The sequence below is a fragment of the Glycine soja genome, chromosome 6, assembly GCF_004193775.1.
Source record: "Glycine soja cultivar W05 chromosome 6, ASM419377v2, whole genome shotgun sequence".
Lineage (NCBI taxonomy): Eukaryota > Viridiplantae > Streptophyta > Magnoliopsida > Fabales > Fabaceae > Glycine > Glycine soja.
In genome coordinates this window covers 17578050-17587220 of record NC_041007.1, presented here as the reverse complement: position 1 = coordinate 17587220, position 9171 = coordinate 17578050, and positions in this window count along the sequence as shown.

Here is a 9171-nt window from a genome sequence, read left to right as displayed (position 1 = left end):
GTTAATATAATTTTATCTTTCACTTTTATATAATGAGTATTTTTTAGGTCTATTTAAAATTGATTCGTCCATCTCATTATGTAGACCTAAATATTGAGGTCATTTGTCTTCACTTCCAAGATAATGAAAGTAATGTTGATAAACTTTGAAAATGTTTTCCAACTTATATATAGGATTAACAAAGTTATCATAATTTAAATTGCAAAAACACACGCTGCAATCACAGTTGAGCAAGGAATTTGAAGTGATTGAAATTGTCCACAATCACATGACCATTCATTCAATTTAATAATGCATGTCATTACTCATCGACCAAGCCGCGTATTTGTAATTTCTTGAACCTCAAATTCTCCTGTTTCTCGAACATACATGCAAACATAATGCGAGCTAACAATGTGTTGATTTGCTTGCATCATGACATATATGTCTTCAAAGTACCTATGTCATGCCTTTATTATATTCATGGTTTTCATGTCATTAGTAATAAATGAATCATTTATTTTGTTAAATGTTGTATTGACTAAGGCGGTAATAGATAATGCTCGAGCTCCTTTCCAAACATAATTCATACATTCGGCAAAGTTGGTAGTTTTATGGCCAAATCGTTTTCCTTCATCGTAGGCTTGAGTCCATTAACTCTAGAGAATTTAATCCAACCAATATGTTGTTTATGGAAACTGTGCTCGTATTGCGAGCAACTTTGTCTCAAATCGTAGTTTCCTCATCTCATATCTTATGCCAAAAGATAAAACAATGAATAATAAATATAGTGAAGATGCAATAAAACAAGAATTTGATGCATGAAATTGTTGGAAGCATGCCTATATTGATGACTTGTTTTTTAAGTCAACATTTTTAAATTGTTCGTTGAAATTTGTTGTAATGTGGCAAATGCAATACACAGACAAAAGAAATATCCAGTCCATTTCACCCAACTTGTTCTGATTGTAAAGTTGCTAGCAAACAGGTTCCTCTGCCTGATATAATACACAAATTTGGTTGAGGTGTAACATACCTCCTCAAATAATGCAAGAACCACATTCAAGCTTCTTTGGTCTCGCTCTCAACAATTGCAAAAGTAAGTGGAAAATTGTTCATACTACCATCTTATCTGATGGCAATCAACAAAGTATCATGATATTTTTGAGTTAAAAATATCCCATCTACTTGTACAATTGACTTGCAATATTTAAAGCCTTCAATGCATGGGTTAAAAACCCAAAATACACGTTTAAGAATCACCCTATAAGATTCATCCTCACCATCCTCTATTAAAGATGAAGTTTTGTATTTTACTATTGTACTTGGTACAAAGTGTTGAGCAGTTGTCAACCATATAGGCAAATAATTGTATGATTGTTTCCAACTTCCAAATGTCATGTCAAGGGCTTTTTGTTTAGTTATCCATGCTTTTTTGAATGAAACAATATAATCAAACCGTTGTAGTATATCTGCAATCAAGGTTTTGATTTCGATACTAGGATTTGTTTTCACCAAATGAATAATATTATGAGCAATTACATATGAGTCTAACCTAACATGATCTTGTGATATGACAAAATTTGTGCAAGTGTGAATACTATTTAATTTCTTCAACTCCCACCTCTTGCGTATTTTGTTGAACGATACTTTCGCCTTCCAATAGCATCCATTACCATATTGACTACACATGACAACATACTTGTCACTCTTGTTCTCGACCACATCAAAATTAAATGAATGCATAAAATGAAATTGTTTAATGGCATTCATAGCTGCTTGTTTTGATTCAAATGTCAAGCCTTTGTAAAGGTCATTTGTGCTAGCACTCCCTCTATTCTGATAAGGATTTAAGTACTCTTGATTTTCTGAAAGTTTGGCTACTAATAGTTTCAAAATTAGAAGATGACTCGCTTTGATTGCTTGGTTCTCCATGTTCATGAAAATCGTGTTGCTGTCCATCGTCACTGAAGTCGCTAACATTATCTCTTATTATGGGTTCTTCACTAGTCATCTGTCAAAAAATACAAAAGTAACTTATTAGTGAAAATGTAAATAATCTAGTGTATCTATCGTTAAATAAAAAAACACCAAACAAGGAAAAATTGAAAAAAAAAATACACTCTTAGGGTAAAAGTCCCTAAATTTATGTATCTAACGCTAAATAAAAAATATACCTAAATTTGTGTATCAACCATTAGGGTTCTCATCATATATATCTCAATACTCATTTCAAGTTTCTTCTATCTCAAATGTTTTTTATGGACCCTCACAAAAGTATGGCACCACTTTTAACACTCCACCATCTGCATATAATTTACCACCATCGAACTTTGTGGTCATTCATCATTACCTACTCAAATGCATGACATGGATCATGAAGATGAGGAGGAAGATAATGATAACAACAATACCAACAACGATGATGATGTTAATGATAACGGTGGTGATCATGTTCCTCAACAACACACAATTATAAGAGGAGGAGGCAGAGGTCGTAGAACAAGAGGACAACAAACACATACAAATCCAGTCCAACAAGATGAGAGACCTCAACACATATCTAGAAGTACTCGTTGGGGGACATTATCTCATTATTAATTTTTTTTAAAACATGTAATTTTCATATAAATGTCTTCAATTTTTAAATTAAAGTATTTTCAAATTTTAGTATCTCCTTTTAATTTTAGTATATATTTTTATTAAAAATTTATCTAAATTTGAATATACAAAAATATATTAAATAAAATACTATTAAAAAATATAATACATGTTAAATAATAAAACATTAAAAAAATATATAACATATTAAAAAACCATAAAAATATACAATATATTAAATAAAACTAATAACGAGTAAAATTAAAATTATTTATTTAATAATTAAATAAATATATTTTTTACAATTTAAAAAAAATTAAAAACAAAACAAAGTAAAATAAAAAAATTGTGAAAAAAATAATAATTACAACTTCAAAGTCGTAATAATTAAAAAAAAATGAGTGCTTAAAAAAAAACTTTTACAACTTTAAAGTTGTAACAGTAAAAAAAATACAACTTTGAAGTTTAAAAAACATATTACACTTACGATTTCTGTTAAAAAAATTTAAATCGTCACATTTGTTACGATTTATTCTTTATTCTCTTTTGATAAATAATTTAAAAAATACCCCCGTATAGAAAATACCCAAAAAAAATACCCCATTTTCAAAGTCGCATACTTAGAAGTTGTGAAGTGCGATGGATGATGATGACTGTGAATCTTACCGCAGTGGCAGTGTAGAAATAAGAAGAATCTTATTCCATTCACTCTTTTGGTGTTTACGGTATTGCCTGGGCAAAAGATGCTTTGGGCCAATTAACAGAACTTTCAACCTAAGCCCAAGTCGAAAACATGTTTTCGGCTACATGTATTATTTATTATAATTTTAAAAAAATCGCTAATAAGTAATGATAGAGTTTAGTTTTGAATTTGAGAAAAAGAATTATGCACCTTAAAATTTTTTATATAGTCATTCAATTATAATATATAGTCATTCAATTATAATTATTATATATGATAAGTTTATTAATTTTTATAATAATTATCTTAAAATAATTCAAACATAAATTTATGATTGAATGACTTTAAAATTATTGTATATGCATTAAATTCTTAGAATTTTGATAGATTAGTTGATCATTTAAAAAAATTGAATTTAATTTTTATCTATTAGTATCGTAAAAATTTACACCTTCAAGTCAATCAATCAAAAACCATTGTTAGTATCATATTTTAAAATAGTTATGGTAATGATCAATAAAATTATCATTTGTGCTAATTTATAATTGAATGATAATGAAAAAAATTAATAAACTATTAGTGCATATACTCTAGTTACTCTTAAAAATTACTCTGTATATGTCTTTTGAATTAATTATAACACAAAAATTTATTAGACTATAAGTTCACTTTAATTAGTAATCTTATATAAATTTTTTTATAAACCATACGTATGCACAGTAATAACATTCATGTTCAACACAACTGCATAATTCCATTATAATAGTTCAAAACCACACTAGTAATAGAAACTACATGGTAAGAAAACGTTCTACTTTAGAACATATGAGAATGGATTTTGGAGGAAACAAGGAGAGGACAATTTTTTAATTAAATTAAATATATTTATAGAACAATGAAAACATTGAATATTATTTATACAACTTATAATTTTAAAAGATAATATTTATTAGAAATGAAAATAATTTTCCTCCAATCTCAATCTCAATCCCTATACACATCCTTAGATTTTTTTTCATATTTTAAAAATATTATAACTATTTCATTAAAGCTTAAATTTGGAAATATGACATTATTCATTCTATGTTAAATCCGTTACAAAGTTGTCTACGTGCCAAACAATTAAAATTTTGATTTTAATTTAAATCAATAAAACAATTTCTAGCGGCTAAAAAATCGCTAGAATATGTGACAAAAGAAACAAATGATTGATGCAGCTTAACATAGCATCTCCACCGAAAGAAGTAGATCTTAGATTCAACGGAAGCATAGATCCCCCAAATTCAATCCCACATTCCCAAATCCTCACACTCCTCAACACAAACCCAAAACAAAATAACACACTTCCACTCTCACGGTCCCTCATTCCAACCCCATTATCAAAACTTGGTTCATTCCAAACCCTTAACCCGTAACAAGTCCCCGCCCTACCCCACACTCTAAACCTCTTTGAAACCCTTGCCAAGACCTACCGAAAATTTGGTTCTACTCCCTTCATCTTCAATTTGTTGATCAAGGCGTGTTTGGAGCATTCTGCAACGTTGATGGCAATGTTGGTGTTGTCGTAGTTGAGGTTGGCAAGGTTCAGGTAGAGCTTCGATGCACTAGCGGTGTGTAACCCTTTCGCAGCAATGATGGGTTCCTTGAAAAAGAGAGCGAACAGAGGAAGGGTGAGTAGAAATGTTGTAGAGGCTTCATCCCCCACCCCACTCACTTCCTCATTCCCCCGCGTGGAACTTTGAATACTCTGTTTACTTTTTTGTTTCCATGGTGTTTATGTTCATTTTCTTCTTGTTTGATTGTGTGACTAAGAAAATTGATTTTGTTAGGAGGGAGAGGATTTGGGGTTGTGGGATTGAATATGGGAGGTGTATGCTTTCGTTGGATATGAGATATGTTTCATTCGACGAAGATGGTGTGTGACGCCGCACGATTTATCTCTTTTTTTACATATTCTAGGAGTTTTTAGCCGCCAGAAATTGTATTATTTGATTTAAACAAAAACAAAATTTTCCCCGTCTGTCACGCTTTTGTAGCGAGTTAACACAGAAAGTCTAAAACCATTTTTTCGAGAAAATTTGATGGACTAAAATCTACAGATTTTGTTAGGGACTAAAAAAATAATTATTCTAAATTAAGAAACTAAAATTATATTTAAGTCATAAAACAATAGATAACATTAACAGAGTCAATATGCTAGTTGCACCGAAAGAAATTGGTGTTACAAAGAAAAAGCATAGTATGTTGTATCCCATCGCAGCTAAAAATATGTTTCATAAGGTTGTTTAATCAGACGTTCTATGAATTTAATTACAATAAACTTTTCAAAGGTCACGTAATTTTATGCTCATAAGGTAAGCCTCTCAATTCTCAAATTTGGTTAAAGAATCAAGCTTAATGAATTAACTGACATGAATAAATATCCTAATCGTAATATTAAAAAAATTCATAGAACAACCAAATTCCCATATATAATATATTTATAATATAATATAAACACGTTTCATTCTCGAAATCTCTAATATACGGGGTATGTGCCTCCTAATCTCTTGTTGACATGGTGACAATCTTGTATATCTGGCTCTAAACCCATTACACAATTGAAGAGTTTCACCTTGAGGTCAGGCCATGCAACATTATGTCTTGAAAATTTCCTTTCCTTCATGGAGAAACCAAATTGAAACTACTCAGATTCAGAATATGATAGTGACATCTGGTAAGCATTCAACAGTTCTAAATCTGTCATAGATGGGGACTCGTTCTCATATATATATATAAAGAGATACAAAATTTTATATTAATATAAAATTAGGATAATTAATCAAAATGGGTGATTTTTACGAACTTAATATCATATTTTGTCCAAGAAGTATTTATAAGAGTGGGTGAATCAAACCACGTTAGAGTGTGACTCCAATTAACAAGTTATCACTTGGATGATGTACTAGTTTAGATGATTTATTGACTTGGTGACATCATCTAGGTGATTTCACCAAGTGACACTAGACTAGGTGACTTTATTAAGTTTCTTATGGCCATATCATCATTTTTTTACAACTATATAATGACAACAATAATTTTTTAATACATTGTTTTCTTCAACTATAATTTTTATACAAATTGAGTTCTACAGTTATAATTTTTCTACAAATTGATTTCTACAACTATAAAATGACTACAATAATTTTATATTATATTTTTTTCTACAATTATAATTTTTTTACAAATTGATTTCTACAACTATAAAATCAAAACAATAATTTTCTATTAGATTTTTTTTTTCTACAACTATAATATTTCTACAAATTGATTTCTACAACCAAAATTTATTCCTACAAAGTAACAAATACCAAGCACTTTTTTCCTATAATTTTTCCTAAATAAATTAATCACCTATGGACTAAATAATAATAATAATAAAAATAGTGTCACATATTTTGTTCTATAAAGACTGAAAAATTAAACAACGGAAAAAAATAAATAACTAAGCATTAAAAAATATATAAACAAAATATAATATAACAGAACTTACAAGATCAAAAAAGCTTCAAGAACACACTCAAACACAACACTAGCAACACTCAAACAACACCATCACTAGCAACACTCAAACAACACCATCACTAGCAACAATCTCCGCAACATCAAAATAACACTTACACAACAACAAATTAGGTTCAAGAACACTAAACAACACACTGAAACTTACAAAAACAAAAGTCTCTGCACTTCAACAAAATCTACAATGCAAAAATGTTAAGCTTGTGTTTCATTTTACAACCAAAGCAAAGAGCTAGATGGCACTTTACCTGGTAACAAGGACCAGGTTGGCACCTCCAAGAAGAACCAACCAAGATGAGTCACCTACACCCCCTATCCTCTCTCACGTTTCCAAAAAGTGTCAATTTCTCAACAATAAAGCATGGAAGATTGCACCGACCAGATGAAGCCATCCATGGTGCCATTACCAAGTCAATAAGTCCCCGGAACGGGTGACAGGCGCCACCCAGGTGTCAACTTGTTGACTGATACCACCAATATCCAATGTAACTTGAATCACCTACTCTAATAAATACTTTGTGAACCAACCCAATATGGTATTAAGTTTCAAAAAATCACCCATTTTGGTCAATTACTCCATTAATTGTTATCACATTTATATAGATTAAAATTGACAATAATATAGATTTTTTAAAATATACTAAAATATGAATCATTTAATTACCTTCTTATTTGTTAAATCTTAATTTGGACAAATTTTTTAGAAAAAAAAGACAAAAAAATTTAAAAGAAAAGAAAATAAAAACAAAAAATAAAAAAAGTAAAAAAATGGAAAATATATAAAAAAAAGAAAAGGAAGGAAAAAAAGAAAATAAAAAATAGAAAAGAAAAGAAAGAAAAAAAATAAAACGGAAAAAGAAGAAAAAAGGGAAAGAAAGAAAATAAGAAAATAAAATAAACAAAAAAGGAGAAGAAAGAACAAAAAAAGAAAATAAAAAGAAAAAAAGAAAAAAGAGGAAAGAAAAAGAAAACGGAAAAAGAAAGAAAATAAGGAAAAAAGGAAAGAAAGAATAGGAAAAAGAAAAAAAAATTAAGGAATAAAAAAAGAAAAAGGGAAAAGGTGAACAAAAATAAAACAGGAAAAAATAATAATAAAAAGGGAAAGAATGAGAAGGAACACAAGGAGAAAAAATACTATAAAAGGATGGGGTATAAACATAGTTACACACACAATTAGAGAGAAGAAAAAAATTACACAGACATACATAGAGAACATGCGGAAAATAAGAATAAGAGACACAAATTTTGAAGAAGTGAAAGAAGCTCATTGCATTGTGTGGTTTGACACCTTCATGTATCTCTTTATTCCTTTCATCTCATATTTTTCTTTCTTTCTTTTTTCTTTCCTTCACTCTTCCTTCCCTCCCTTCATAAAAGAAAAAATAAAAAATGAAAAACAAAAATTGCTATTAACACCTCCTTTTTTAAATATACAATTTTTTCTTTCATTTTGGGTCTGACCCCTTTTATTCAAAAAAATAATTGTACATAAAATAAATATCATTAGTCACACCTTCATTTACATGCACAATCCCTCTCCTTTCGGGCATAGCCCAAATGAAGTAAAAATTGTTATTTACGCCACCCTTTTTCTTGTTTGGCTCTATTATTCTTTTTTATTTAGCATTGATGGGTTAGTTCGTAGTGTATTATAAATATTTCGTCACTTATTTATTTCTCCCATGTTTTAACCTTGCACCTTTAATTACTAAGTGCATTCCTCGCTTCTATTCTATTCCTTTGTGTTCCCATTTGAGTTATTTGTGCTTGTCTTGTTACTTAACGTCACGTTAATCATTTTGAAATTCTATGTTAGTACTCTTTAGTACACGCTTATATTTCCTACACTCTATGTTGGGTCTCCGACTTGCTTGGCGGTGTTTTAATAAACGTGTGGGAAATTTAACGAATATCATGTTGGTTCTTTGACTTGTTTGACTCCGCAAAGTTTACCGCAAACCCGAAATCTTTTTTCTCATTTTGTGCACTCCATGCTAAGTCGCCGACTTGCTTGGTAGTGTTCCAATAACGTGTGAGTAAAATTTCATGAAAGTTATGCTGGGTCTCCAACTTGCTTGACTTTACAAAGTATACTTGAGGTTTTCCCTTTTCTCCACAAAAAAATAATCACTCAATTCTCTTTTTTTCCACAAAAATTACACATTACTCGAGATCGCTTCAAGGTCTAACACCTTAAGCGATTCTCTCCACCATTTTCTTAAAATTCAATGTTGTTTCAAGGTCCAATGCCTTAACGACTTTTTGTCTCACAATTAAAACAAATCTTTTTAAAAATAAAATAAAATCAACCCAACACACAAGTTGTTTTCTACTCAAAGAACTACGTA